This window comes from Chelonia mydas, chromosome 11 (genome assembly GCF_015237465.2).
Source record: "Chelonia mydas isolate rCheMyd1 chromosome 11, rCheMyd1.pri.v2, whole genome shotgun sequence".
NCBI classification, from domain to species: Eukaryota; Metazoa; Chordata; order Testudines; family Cheloniidae; genus Chelonia; species Chelonia mydas.
Genome location: NC_051251.2, coordinates 51776445 through 51791388, shown reverse-complemented (window position 1 = coordinate 51791388; position 14944 = coordinate 51776445). Strand labels below are relative to the sequence as shown.

General features: G+C 41.7%; 1 protein-coding gene across 11 annotated transcripts in view; it reads right to left on the bottom strand.

Annotated features, from left to right (window-relative positions):
* The window catches only part of MFSD6 (major facilitator superfamily domain containing 6), a 43704-nt gene extending 29529 nt beyond the window's left edge, over positions 1-14175 (bottom strand). The window contains exons 1-2 of one of the 11 annotated variants that reach the window (XM_043524778.1): positions 13811-14039; positions 9685-9751 (exon numbers count right to left, since the gene is read on the bottom strand). The gene's annotated coding sequence lies outside the window, so the exon portion shown is untranslated. Of the gene's footprint in view, positions 1-219; positions 257-9684; positions 9752-13217; positions 13346-13472 lie in introns of those variants that run through there. The other 10 variants (XR_006284685.1, XM_037912781.2, XM_037912782.2 and 7 more) reach the window with 10 other exon arrangements.
* Positions 14176-14944: the final 769 nt, after the last annotated feature.

The following is a 14944-nucleotide window of genomic DNA, read 5'->3' as shown; positions in this document are numbered from 1 at the left end:
GAGAAAACATATTGCCACTGCAGGCCCCGTACTTATTCTGTGGAGAAACAGTGGATTTTAGGAAGGTCAGTCCTGTACCTTTTTACAAATAATAATGAATTTAAAAACCAATTTTAAAAGCCACCAGGATTTAGATTTTGCTTTTAAGAGCATCTTTCATACTTAAGGTGCTCATAAAAGATCTTAATAATAGTGTTAGCCATTAGTAATTTTACTTACGGGGAACAAAACATCGGTGTCCCACACAGAAGTGCAGTCCATTAGTTCTTGGCTACCAGATTGGAGACATATTGCATTAATTTGAGATTTTGTGGCATTAATATTTGTAAACTCAACCTGGAAAAAAAATTAGATTCACAAACTATATAAGGTAAATAGGTTTCATTCTAAATAAATATTTCAGTGCATGTTTCTGGATAAGTCAAGAGATGCCACAAAACAATTTAACTTAAATATTTAATAGATACTCTCTTGCCTGAAGCAATATATTTGTGTTTTTCCCTCTGGATCAACTTACGTTCCAAAGCAGAATTTTTTCAGGTCTAAGTTTTAATTATAGTGGTTTCAAACTCTTTTGGATTGCTGATAAACTGTTCCACTTAAATTTATTAATGTCATAATATTTAAATTGTGAAATATAGAACATGTTTCTCCAGTGAGTCCTTTAATATTCTATAAGGAACTTAACTTCCTAGTCTCAAAAAGCTGAGAAGCCCTCATAAGATTCCAATCTCTAATATTTTAGAATCAGATTGGAAGCTTAGTTTTGCCTTTTTACTAATTCATTGTTGATTGAGATAGGCAGAGATTATCCTTTTAAATAATCTGATTATAGTTCAGAATTTTTTCCCAAACATTAAGGGCAATAACTGACCAGGGATGTAAGTTTAAAAGATTTCTTTCCAACCTAATAGTATTCACAGGTATTATTCTATTTCAGTGATGTTTATTAAGTTCTGTTACATATCAAACCAATGTGCATTAGGTAGTTGTACTTAATTAAAAAAAAACAAAAACAAAAACAAAACATCAGAAGTAGGAAGCCTGCCAAACAAATGAGTGGGGCCACCAGATGATCGAGGTGCTAAAGGAGCACTCAAGGAAGATAAGGCCATTATGGAGAAGCTAAATTAATTCTTTGCATCAGTCTTCATTGAAGAGGACGAAAGGAAGATTCCCATGCCCGAGCCATTCTTTTTAGGTGACAAATCTGAGGAACTGTCCCAAATCGAAGTGTCATTAGAGGTGTTTTGGAACAAATAAATTAAACAGTAATAAGTCACCAGGACCACATGGTATTCACCCAAGAATTCCGAAGGAACTCAAATATGAAATAGCAGAACTACTAAATGTGGTATGTAATCCATCATTTAAATCAGCTTCTGTATCAGGTGACTGGAGGATAGCTAATATGCCGCCAATTTTTTTAAAAGGCTCAAGAGGTGATCCTGGCAATTACAGGCTGGTAAGCCTAACTTTAGTACTAGGCAAATTGGCATGATTTCCCTTTACAAAAGCCATGTTGACTCTTCCCCAATAAATCATGTTCATTTATGTGTCTGATAATTCTGTTCTTTACTATAGTTTCAACCAATCTATTAGAATTCTTTGAGGGGGTCATTAAACATGTGAACAAGGGTGACCCAGCAGATATAATGTACTTTTATTTTCAGAAAGCTTTTGACAAGGAGCCTCACCAAAGGCTTTTAAGCAAAGTAAGCGGTCATAGATAAGAGGGAAGGTCCTCTCATGGATCAGTAACTGGATAAAAAGATAGGAAACAAAGGATAGAAATAAATGGTCTGTTTTAAGAATGGTGAGAGGTAAACTGCAGTGTCCCCCAGGGGTCTGTATTGGGACCAGTGTTTTTTCAACATAGCCATAAATCTGGAAAAAGGGTTAAACTGTGAGGTGGCAAAATCTGCAGATTCCACAAAATTACTCAAGATAGTTAAGTCCAAAGCAGGCTGTGAAGAGTCACAAAGGGAATCTCACAAAACTGGATGACTGGGCAACAAAATGGGAGATCAAAGTCAATGTTGATAAATGCAAAGTAATACACATTGGAAAACACAATCCCAACTATACATATAAAATGATGGGGTTTAAATTAGCTGCGATCACTCACGAGAGAAATATTTGAGTCATTGTGGATAGTTCTCTGAAAACATCTGCTCAATGTACAGCAGCAGTCAAAAATGCTAAAAGAATATTAGGAACCATTGGGAAAGGGACAGATAAGACGACAGTAAATATAAAACCACTATCTATATCCACAGTATGCCCATACCTTGAGTATGTATATTAGAAATAGAAATGGTACAGAGAAGGGCAGCAAAATGATTAAGGGTATGGAACAGTTTCCATATGAAGAGAGATTAAGACAACTGGGACTTTTCAGCTTGAAAAAGAGATGACTAAGGAGGGATATGGTAGAGGTCTATAAAATATTGACTGGTGTGGAGAAAGTGAATAAGGAAATGTTATTTACTTCTTCACATAACACAAAAACCAGGGGTCACCCAATGAAATTAACAGGCAGCATGTTTAAAACAAAGGAAGTACTTCTTCACACAACGTACACTCAATGGAGGGGACTCATTGCCATGGGATGTTGGTGGGAGGGATAGCTCAGTGGTTGGAGCATTGGCCTGCTAAACACAGGGTTGTGAGTTCAATCCTTGAGGGGGCCATTTAGGGTTCTGGGGCAAAATTGGGGATTGGTCCTGCTTTGAGCAGGGGGTTGGACTAGATGACCTCCTGAGGTCCCTTCCAACCCTGATATTCTATGATTCTATGTTGTGAATGCCAAAGGTATAACAAGGTTCAAAAAAGAATTAGGTAAGTTCATGGAGGATAGGGCCATCAACAGCTATTAGCCAAGATGGTCAGGAGTGCAACCCCATGCTCTGGGTGTCCCTAACCCTCTGACTGCCAGATGCTGGGACTGGACAACAGGGGATGGATCACTTGTGAATTGCCCTGCTCATTCCCTCTGAGGCAGCTGGCATTGGCTGCTGTTGGAAGACAGATACTGGGCTAGATGAAGCATTGGTCTGACCCCGTATGCCATTCTTACGTTCTTAATGTTTGTGGAATGAGCTGCAGTGGCCCAGTAATATAATCTAAATTTTAGTCTGGAAAGCTCATCTCTTTCTCACAGATGATTTTGTAATAAAAAATGCCTGCAGATAAAATCAATCACAATGCTGGAGTCTAGAGAATTTGAAATTTTTAAACAAGTTCAGTGTTGCCAATTCTGGGATTTTACCATGAATGTTGCAATATTTGGTGTTTTTCTCACCAACCCCAGCTGATGAATAATATTACCTGAGAATCTCTTCTTTCATTTCAGAAAAAGGTTCTAGCCCTCATAGTTGAAAAGATTGAAAACAAGAACCCTAAAAGCTCTAAAACCAGAAGACAAATTAAAAAAAAAGTGACTTTTTGTTCTTAAGACTCATGATTTTTAAATCAATGTCATAATTTTGGGGGCCTGAATCTTGATTTTTAAATGTTTGGAGTTGGCAGTACTGCAAATTGCAGAAGCTTTCTAAATAACTGATGCACACTCTTGTCAAATTTGAAAATCATTTTTCTTGCTCTTATTCACTAATATCACAAGATAATCTCTTAAAACCAGTTTTTGGAGTATACATTAGGTCTGGTATGTTAAATACTATTACTAATCAATTTAATTAGACTGCTGGAATCACTGAGACAAGTTCTTTTGCACATTTACAGTGGACTTTTTCTATTATTGTTCATCTTTGGTTGAAAAACACACAAAACAAATTCTTCTAATTACCACGTTAGATTTGCCCTTGAGTTCTTCAGTTTTTCTTTTAGGCCTGCCTTGGTTCTGCAACTTGTGGGTGGGCAGCGCCCTATTCATGGGTGGAACCCCGCTGACTTACAAGGAGTCAATTGAAGGACCATGGCCTTAATCTCTACCCTCATATTAACCTTATGAGCCTATAAAAGTATCTCCATGCTAATTCTAGCTGCTAAGAGTTAGTGTGTCAGAGTTTGGTTTCTCTCGATTATAGACAAGTTCTCTCTTACATTGCAAGATCAAGTGACAAAATGTCGTGCAGTTTGACATCAGCTCTTCTTAGGTCAAGAGAAGCCACAATAATCTTGATTAAAAACAAAAACAAATACATTATATTCCTAATCCTATGCATATGGATTCAAAACTATCTGATTTAGCACCAGAAATACTTGGGTGGCAATGTACAAAGAATTTTTAAACACAACAAACATGATTCTTAATTTGTCTTTTTATTTTCAGTTTCCTTTCCAATTGGAATAGGTTTCAGATTTATGTTTCCTTGAGTATGTTAATTTTATTAGGTTTATTGATAACTAATATTTTACAATTGTTTATTATTGTTGGGGTTTAAAAATATTAAGCTATTGGATCTTTTTCTCATATGTTTTTACATCTGCTCTTGCATCCATTTTCTTCTAAATTTGTTATGTATGTGTAATGTGATAGAAACACCTGTATTTTCACTGTATTTTGTCCATAAACTTCTTAGTAAAATGTTATAGAAAAATATTTCATGAAACAAAAATTTTAAAGTAAATATTTCATTGAATTCCATTAGTAATACACTATATACCCTTCAGTAATCGGACACAGTAGCAGCATTAGCAGAAATTTCACAGGATTACTTTTCAGATTTTGAGCAGAGTCAATTTTTTATATGTGGTGTTAATTAAAAAAAGGGGGGGGGGGAAATAGTGGAAATGAACAAACTAACAAATAGATTCTTTGGAATTTCCTACAATGGTTCCAATGATGGCTTTCCAACTTATAACAAAAAGGCAGCACAGCTTGGACATTAGGCAGCTCTACAGTGAAATCAAACTAAGCAGCAGCAAAAACCATTTATAAAGTTATGTATAAATTGAAGTGAGAGGAATAGTCTATACCTTCCCCATTCCAAGGTTAGTTTAACTACAACATCACTACTGAAATTTTACGAACGTTACTGCTTTGTAAAAACAATTTCCATATCTACAAAACTGTAGTCCTAAGGGACCGTGTGTGGACTATAGTTCTAAGGATCAGCTTGGGCAAACTACAAACATTTGTAGCCAGGAACAAACATGTTGAGAGTGTCCAGACTAGATCCCTTACCAATGTATTAACTATCTGGAGTTAACTAGCATTCTACTGGAGCCAAAAAAAACTCTAGTGAAGACAAGGCCTTAGAAGAACATGGTGACGGAGCGTGGAGTTTTAGCCATGGGCTACTGAACACTGAGTTCTGACCTCATCATAGAAATCGCGAACATACGTTCTGAAGGCACTTTTTACCAATTTACCCAAGTGACAAGGTTAAACTGAAGAGTAGCCACTAGCAAATATCATGCATGCTCCGATTTAGTTGCATTGATTAAAGGATTGCCTGTGAGAGATCTTGAATAGCCTAATAAACCATTTGCAAAGAGGTGAGGTGTAGCATGTTGCACAAATCCGCCTGTGTGATACTACCAAGAGGGATCTTGTCCCCCAACATGCAGGACAAATAAACAAACTTCCCAGAAGTTAAAGTGCCCAAATCACTCACACAGACATAAGGGAGAACTATGTATGTAGGTCCTCAATATCTGAACACCTCCCCGACATGAAGTTCATAACACTTCCTCTCCGTTATGAGGTATTATTCTTCCCATATTACAGAGGCAGAGAGAGGAAGCCACCTGCCCAAAATCACACAGGAAGTCTGTGGCTGTTCCAAGAATAGATGCATAGACTCAGTTTATGAGACCACCCTTCCTCTAAGACTACTTACATAAACTTACACTGGCTTCCTTTTAACTACAAGCCTATCCTTCCTCTCTCTTTTGTGAGTGTGTATCGTTACTTATCCACAACTAAAAAGAAATCAGCTATATGCAAGAAAAACTCTGAAAAATAAAAGGAGTAATTGTGGCACTTTAGAGACTAACAAATTTATTTGAGCATAAGCTTTCGTGAGCTACAGCTCACTTCATCGGATATATATTACAGATGCAGAGAGAGGAAGCCACCTGCACTGTTGCATCTGATGAAGTGAGCTGTAGCTCACGAAAGCATATGCTCAAATAAATTTGTTAGTCTCTAAGGTGCAACAAGTATTCCTTCTCTTTTTGAGAATACAGACTAACACAGCTGCTACTCTGAAATCTGAAAAATAAATAATTCCTTCTGTTGTAAGTCAGTGTTCCTGTTCTTTCACCTCTGCTGTATTTAGTTAGGTTTTACTTCAAACATTCAAATCTATACCATTTTACTCATTTTGTGGCTGATTTTTTGCCAAGAAATCATCAATAGGATCATCTAGCTTTAATAATGATCTTCCACAATAAATGTTAAACACAGGGAGAAAAGGGAGGCAACCCTTTGCTCTGAGAAACGAATACAGATAAAGTGGGTGTCTCATGCTAGCTTTAATATCTAATATTACCCTCAAGAGAAAACCCCAGTGACTTCTTATAGTCAATTGGCTTGCCGGAGCCAGCTGTCACAATATTTCCCACTATATGTTAACCAGACATCTTATGTAGATTATTTTAATACTTAACATTAAAGAATGAATTTTAGAAAATCAAATGAAGATAAATTTATAAAAATCTTTACAAGAGAAAAAACAAACAATCTGATTTGTTCCTAAAGCAGGTAGAAAAATCATAGAAAATATATGTGTTTTTTGAGGCACCCCACTGTCTTGAGACAATTTAATTTTTCTGTTGCATATAGTGACATACAACACATACAAGCCTGAAACAGGCAGAATCTTCTGGAGAGGCCAAGCAGATAATAGCAGGCTTTTAAACTCAAAGTAATATAAAGAAGGTTGCACACAAAGTAATTTCTCTTCACATTATTACATTAATGTAACACTTATTTCTATTTATTTTTAATTTCACAAAAGGTACTTATTCACACTGACTCTAGGCATTCTGATAGTTAAAAGAACACAATCATACAAGGAATTGGAAAATACAAAGAGGCAATCTATTCCACGCAGCCCAACCTGGCACTACAAATCAATCCCTATAATCAAAGGAAAGGATCGAGTACATCAAAGCTCAGTTCTCCCCCTGCACTTACCCTTCCCAAAAGTCTGAGAAAACATGTGTACTTTGTAGCGTGCCGTGAAGTTAACAAATCTGATAGGGGAATGAATGCCAGAATTGAGGGGCCCCCCTTCATAGAGAGTGTCCTATCATTAGCCCCATCTCTTTTAAATCAAGGAGTACACAACTCAAGAGCCTCCATGCAGCAAGTGCAGCAGTATAGCAGGGACACAGCAGCAGCCTCCCAGGGAGGCAGATCCCAGGCCACTTGGGATATGTCTACACTGCAATTAAATACTTGCGGCTAGCCCATGTCAGCTGGCCCGTGTCAACTGGCTCAGGCTTGTGGCTATAAAATTGCACCGTAGACGGTTCGGCTCAGGTTGGAGCCCAGGTTCTGGGACCCTTCCCACCTTGCACGGTTCCTAGAGTTCGGGCTCCAGCCCAAGTCCAAGTCTCTACACTGCAATTTTACAGTACTGCGAGCCCGAGTCAGCTGACATGGGCCAGCTGACCTGGGCTATTTGCCAGCCATGGGTGCTTAATTGCAGTGTAGACATACACGTAGGGCTTTATAGGCCAAAACCAGCACCTTAAATTCCACCTAGAAACCAACAGGCGATTAGGTTTGATACCTTAGGGGGAACTGCTAATACTTAAATATATAGCATAAATATTTGATTTTAAACAAGAAATTGAGCATAGTTAAGAATCAAAAAGCAATATAAAGTTAGAGAGCCTCAAAAAATGAGCATATTAAGTGCAAAAGCCATAATTTGTTATACACATAGTGTAGACACTTACAGAAGGACTTTGATGAGTTAAGTACCTTCAACAATATGTGCACAAAATTATATTTACATATCACAGAAAACTAATACATCAGAGAGCATCCAAAACAGGAAGCATTAACGAAAGCCTTCAAATCCATAGCTGTATCAAAAAAAGCAGATTGGATTGTAGTCTGCATGGCATTGATAAAACAGATGCGAGTTTATCAGTGAGGCCTTCCATGTCAACATACCAATATGGCATCAAGTTCCTGTTTAACCCTCTCAGATTTTCGTTAAACTTGGCCAGTAGAGCAGGTTTGCAATAAACAAGAGAAATTTCACACGAAAATTTCTATTAGCAGATTTTCAAGTGTTCAGCCACTCATTCCTCTAAAATAATACTTCACAAAATTTACTCGATATCTTGCTAATCACTGTTTAATTTAGAAATACCCCTGTGCTACAGTTGAAGATGATTCTGTGTCATTGCTTACAAGTTGTGCACTTCTTTAACAGTTACATAACATTCGTTGCTAGCCATCAGAGCCAATAAACAGTGCATGAACTTATGTAAGGCATCGGAAGTGGTGTTTCTGTGTCTAGTGTTGAGCTATAGAGGTAACAGAGCTAACTTTCCTCCACAAACATCCTGACAAGACAATCTGTTTCAAAGAATAGGTGAATAAAAGAATATTAGAAAATGCAGAATTATGGGATAAATGGGGTTTCTACTAAAGCCATTGCATATTTTGCCATTGAAACACCAGCAGAACAGGGCTGAATCTGCAGTGACTAACAAGCAGTCCCATACTGACTACAATGGGACTATCCCCTTTACCAAAATTACATATGCGAGTCTTCATAAGATTGTGCTCTATATCTGTATTATGCTTTGTTGTTTTAACACTACAAACAAAAACAGGATGTGCAGGACCTTTCATATAGCCTTTTAGGAGTATACCCATCAGAACTTGATTGCTTTGGCATCAGTTTTCATTCCAAAAAGAAAAGGAGGACTTGTGGCACCTTAGAGACTAACCAATTTATTTGAGCATGAGCTTTCGTGAGCTACAGCTCACTTCATCGGATGCATACTGTGGAAATCGCAGAAGACATTATATACACAGACACCATGAAACAATACCTCCTCCCACCCCACTCTCCTGCTGGTAATAGCTTATCTAAAGTGATCATCAAGTTGGGCCATTTCCAGCACAAATCCAGGTTTTCTCACCCTCCGCCCTCCCACAAACAAACTCACTCTCTTGCTGGTAATAGCCCATCCAAAGTGACCACTGTCTTCACAATGCGTATGATAATCAAGGTGGGCCATTTCCTGCAGAAATCCAGGTTCTCTCACCCCCTAGGGCGGAGGGTGAGAAAACCTGGATTTGTGCTGGAAATGGCCCAACTTGATGATCACTTTAGATAAGCTATTACCAGCAGGAGAGTGGGGTGGGAGGAGGTATTGTTTCATGGTGTCTGTGTATATAATGTCTTCTGCGATTTCCACAGTATGCATCCGATGAAGTGAGCTGTAGCTCACGAAAGCTCATGCTCAAATAAATTGGTTAGTCTCTAAGGTGCCACAAGTACTCCTTTTCTTTTTGCGAATACAGACTAACACGGCTGTTACTCTGAAAGTTTTCATTCCAAAAGCACTGCTATAGAGTACAGAGTCAGGCCCACAGTACTGTACTATCAGAACTTCAAAAGTCATCACTTTACCCTCCTTTATATCCATTTTAAAAGGTCCTTTGGTGTGATGCCTACAAATCACTACCATTGGTTACACTGGTGACCACCTGAAACTTCCAGCACCTCTATGACTACTTACTTATGCAAACACCCAAATCTCTGCTCTTGTCTCATCCTCCCTCTTCTCCATCTCTCTGTTGATTCACCTGTTTAGTATTTAGAGAATGTGATCGTTAGCCCTCTGGATCAGGGGCTGGCTCTGTTATTTGTTCAAATCCTCTAATCCCTTTGTAGGGATTAAGGCAATACAACAAAGAAATAACAGTAAATTCTCTACTGCCTAGCACTTTGTGTATTTATTTACACCTAAACGAAGTGGATGTAAATGCTACCCTTCTGGTTTGGTAACATTTTACACTCACTTTGCCCATGTAAATGACAATACAAGATGCAAGACAGTGGGCAGTCAGACCCTGCATTTATTATATGTATAGACCAGCGGTTCTCAAACTGTGAGTCATGAACCCGTATTAATGGGGTCACCAGAGCTGATGACAGACTTACTGGGGCCCAGGGCCAAAGCCCAAACCCCATCGCCCAGCACTAAAGCCGGCGCCCCACTCCCTGGGTGGTGGAGCTCAGGTTACAGGTCCCACCCCCACGTGAGGATGAAGACTTTGTGCTTCGGCTTTCCTCCACTCACCCCTGGGACGGTAGGGCTCGGGTGGGCTCAGGCTTCAGTCCCCGCTCCTGGGGTCATGTAGTAATTTTTGTTGTCAGAAAGGGGTTGCTGTGCAATGAAGTTTGAGAACCCCTAGTATAGACTAGACTCAGTTCAGGAGAGGCTGGTATTTCCAACAGACACAGCCTTTATCAGCTCCTCTGGAACACCACATTTATTTACACTATCTGCTTAATTAGGAAATATTTATTTATCCTTATTTCAAAGTACTGCAGAAAAATATTTGCCAAACAACATTATAGTTTATTCAGCTATAATATGATTTTTTACTGCTAGAATTTTCTCCACTCACTTACGTAAGAGTATTGTTTTGACCCAACTGAGAATGGAAGAGTTTTTACTAAACAGTTTATATCCAAGATTGAACCAATCTTTAATAGGTTATAATCTGATACTGAAAGTCTCATGGATTTTAAATATGTAGTTTTTATTTTAAAACTACCAGTAGCTACATCTTATGAGATGCTAACACAAAACTAAGTCTTCAACTCTATACATGGCAGCAAACACTATTCACAGATAAATATTAAACTTCTGCTGGGTTTGTGAGGTAAGCTCATATACTACATATGCCAATAGCTATGCTGATAAATGAAGCATGCAAGAGTATGAACAAAGTAGTAAATAAAAAGTTCCTACGAGAATGTGGTTAGTTCACTAAGATCTTAATTTTTTTTAAATATACATTGAATATCTGCCCAAGGGAGTGTCATGTGTAGGCACCCCCAGCACAAGATAAAAAGGACCATGCTCCTGAAGATGTTTTAGAGAAAACTTGGCATTTGGTCAGTGCCTCCAGTGAAATGTGAACTATTAACACAGTATATTCCATCAAAACCTGGATGTTCAACTGGGAAGCACTGGTTAATTTGGAATGGAATGACTCAATTACAGAGAATTAGGCCTCGCCCACAACACTGAATACTATGTTGCTACAATTTCTAGAGAACAAGGTTAGCGTCCTATGGAGGTTATAGTCTAACCACAGCACATGCCAAAGATCTGAACTGAGAGGAAAGATTGGATGTGACCAGTTTCCTCAAAAAGCAGCATGTGCGCCGATCCACCCGAAACACTCATGTTCTTATAAAGGACCTGGGAAAATTGGCTAAACAGAAACCTGTTTGTCAATCAGAAAGGTCAAACATATTTGAAGAACAGATCTCAGAGATACCAGGAAAGTGCTATGAGAGAGGATTCAACCTGAGGAGAATACCTATATATCTCCCAACTACAGTGTAAGGCAGCGGTTCCCAAACTGGGGTTTGTGAACCCCTGGGATTTCGCAAAATGTTACAGGGGGTTCTCGGGAAAAAATTCCCTAATGGTGGACAGAGCTGTCTCTAGGGACTCCGGGCAGCACAGAGCCAGCAGCCTGGAGCCCCTGGACTTCCAAGAGCTAAGTAGATCAAAGCAAGCATATCTATCACACTGAGAAGATTTAAACTTCAAGACTCTTTATAATAAATAGACAGGGAGGTGGATATTTTTTGCTGTTTTTAAAATTAAATAGGCAGCTACTATTGTTTTTAAAATGATTATGAAGACCAAGTTTAAGCTTTGTTGTAACGTGTGTTGTTTGCCTGGACTGCTCAAGACCTGAATTCTTGTGTAGGAGGAACTCTTTGAGTTGACTTTTTAAATACCTTCATGCTATTTCATATCTGATACTCCTTGATGAAACGGAGGAGCCTTGTCTTATAACAGGCTTATTCAAAGTGATACAAGCTACGAAAGTGAGATCTTGGAAGAGTGTTGCCGTTTTCATAATGTAATAAAAATACTGTAATGATAAATAATAATTAATAATAAATAGCGTGTAATAAGCATGTCATAAAAACAAATTTTATATTTCCACGATCACTGCTTTTATCATTTATACTCAGGTAAAGGAGAAAAATCCCTGGAAATATTAATTTTTAGGAGGGGGTTCGTGAGACTTGACATTTCAGTGAAAGGGGTTCACAGGTTGTTAAGTTTGGGAACCACTGGTGTAAGGGAAGGGAGAAAATACTTGGAGTAACATGGGTGGCGGATATAGATAGTCTTCAAAGTAGATGGGAGGCACTGCAGGTTATGGGGAGGGGGAGAAGAGAGGGCTGCACTAGCTGGGAGAGAAGCTTGTCTAGTATGATGATTATCACCCTCCTAATACTTTTAGATAGAAAGAAAATCTGACTGGTCCCCACATGCAGGAAGAGCAGGCTGGAAGACTGGTGTGTGGTCAGAAAAAGGAAGCAAAGCAAGTCCCCATTACCACAGTGAGAAACACCCTCAAGGCAATCCCTGTAACTACTAAATCCTCCTGTACAATTAAAAAGAATTTGCGCACACACACCGCTGAAAAACACTTCAACTGAACCCCCAAATAACCCAATCCCTATATGGAAATACCCTATAACCCCTCTTAATTTCCAAACCCTGTTCCTTCCATCCAAGAGCCCTGAGCCATCTTCCTGACATCAAAAATCTTTCATCCCACCACTGCGGCCCTCAGAGAAGAGAAATGGAATGGAATTTACGAAACTGGACTAGTTCTCAGGAAAGAGGGGTTTGTTCCTAGCTCCGCCACAGACATCCTGAGTGACCTTGGGCAAGACACTTATTCTCTCTCAAGGCCATACCTCCCTACCTCACAGGGTGCGAGGTATATACACACACACTAATGTTTGTGATGTACTACTCAGATACTACAGTAGCCCAGCACCACAGAAAAGCCTGCTAACAAAAACATTTAGTCCTAGCAGTTGTGCCTGCTCCTCCCCTTCTTCCAGTTTACCCATTTGCAAGGCCACACCTGCATTTCTGGTTATTTGAAAGGCCACCTCCTTGTGATAAAGGCTTTTCACTATACTCCAAAGAGACATGTAAATCTCACTCCATTTGCTAGGTAATTCACTCAGTTTGGGGTATCGCTCATTCAAACGGACCTAGCTTGGCAGTGGTGCAGAGATGACTTCTGTCGATGCACAAAGACAAGAGCTGGCTGACTGGGCAGGGGGGTTTCATGCCGAGGGGCAGGTGCACGTCGGGGGAACGATGGCTCCTCCGCACGCAGCCCCCGGGCACCCTGCTCCGCAGCGCCTTTGTTTGCAAGGGCAGTTACGTTTGCGGAAGTCCATGCCCGGGCGGCGCGGCAGCTTCCACATTACAAAACAAATACGAACCGGATTACTCAGTCTCACCTCCCCGAGCTGTAGCACCAATGACCGGGCAGCACGCAAAGCCCCGTGTCCACCACAGCCAGGGCGGGGAGAGGAAGGGATGGGGTTAAACGCAGGTAAACGAACCATCCTCTGGAATAAAGCAACAGCAGCTGCCGGCACCAGTCTCGGAGCCAACGGAGTCACACCAGAGGCAAGTCACTGCCAGCCCCCCGGGAACCCCCCGCCAGCCCCCGGGAACCCCACCCACCCAGCCTGCCCAGGGCCTCCAGTTCTCAGCCAGCGGCAGGCGCAGCAAGCCGGGGCAGATTTCCCTGCTTTCCCCCGAGTGCGTGTGGAGGCGACGGGCAATGACTCACCTCGTGCGGGGGGGTCCCTCGCAGCCTCTTCCCTCTCGCGGCTGCTCCCGGAGCGCGCGGCTGCTGCTGCTGCAGGGGGCCGCGCACCATCCGCCGCCAGCTCCTCTGCGCACGAGCGCTGCGGGGCTCAGCAGCCGACCCGACCTCCAGCGGCGGCTGCTGCACGGTGCCGGCTGGAGCCACAGCGCAGAGGGCAGGGCCCGACCCAGAGTCAGCCGGGACTCCGCCCTCCTGGCGCTCCGCGCCCCGCACGCCAGGGGGCAGGCCTGGCACAGCGTGGAGCGCCCTCCCGCGGCGTGGGCCGGGGCACGGAGCAGCGAGCTGGGCACATCTGCCCTGTAACAGCCTGCCCGGGGGCCGCCTTAACCCTGCCCCGGTCCGGCCAGGCGCGGGGGTATCGGTGAAAGCCTCGGATCTCCGCCTTCCTCACCCCCTACCGACACCCTTTGGGGTATCCACCCTCATCACCCCCTACCGACACCTCCTGTGGTGTCTGCCCTCATCATCCGGTACTGACACCCCCGGTGATATCTGTCCCTCCTCATCCCCTACCAGCACCCCCTGTGGTATCCACCCTCATCATCCCCTACCCCCAGCAACCCCTGTGGTATCCACCCTCATCATCTGGTACCGACATCCCTTGTAGTATCCATCCTCATCATTTGGTACTGACAGCCCCTGTAGTGCCCAACCTCATCATCTGGTACCGACAGCCCCTGTGGTGTCCGCCCCCCACCATCTAGTACTGACACCCCCTGTGATATCTGCCCCTCATCACCCCCTACCGACACCCCCTGTGGTATCCGCCCTCATCATCTGGTACCGACAGCCCCTGTGGTATCTGCCCCTCATCACCTCCTACCAACATACCCTGTGGTTTCTGCCCCTCATCATTGCTACCGACATTCCCTGTGGTATATGCCCTTCATCACTACCTACCAACATCCCCTGTGTATCCACTGTCATCACCCCATATCAACACCCTGGGTGATCTCCACCCCGATCATTCAATACTGACACCCCCATGTGATATCCACCCTTGATCACCCAGAACTGACAGGCGCTGTAATATCTGCCCCCATCCCTCAGTACTGACACTCGGGTGATATCTGCCCATATCAGACAGTGCCAACT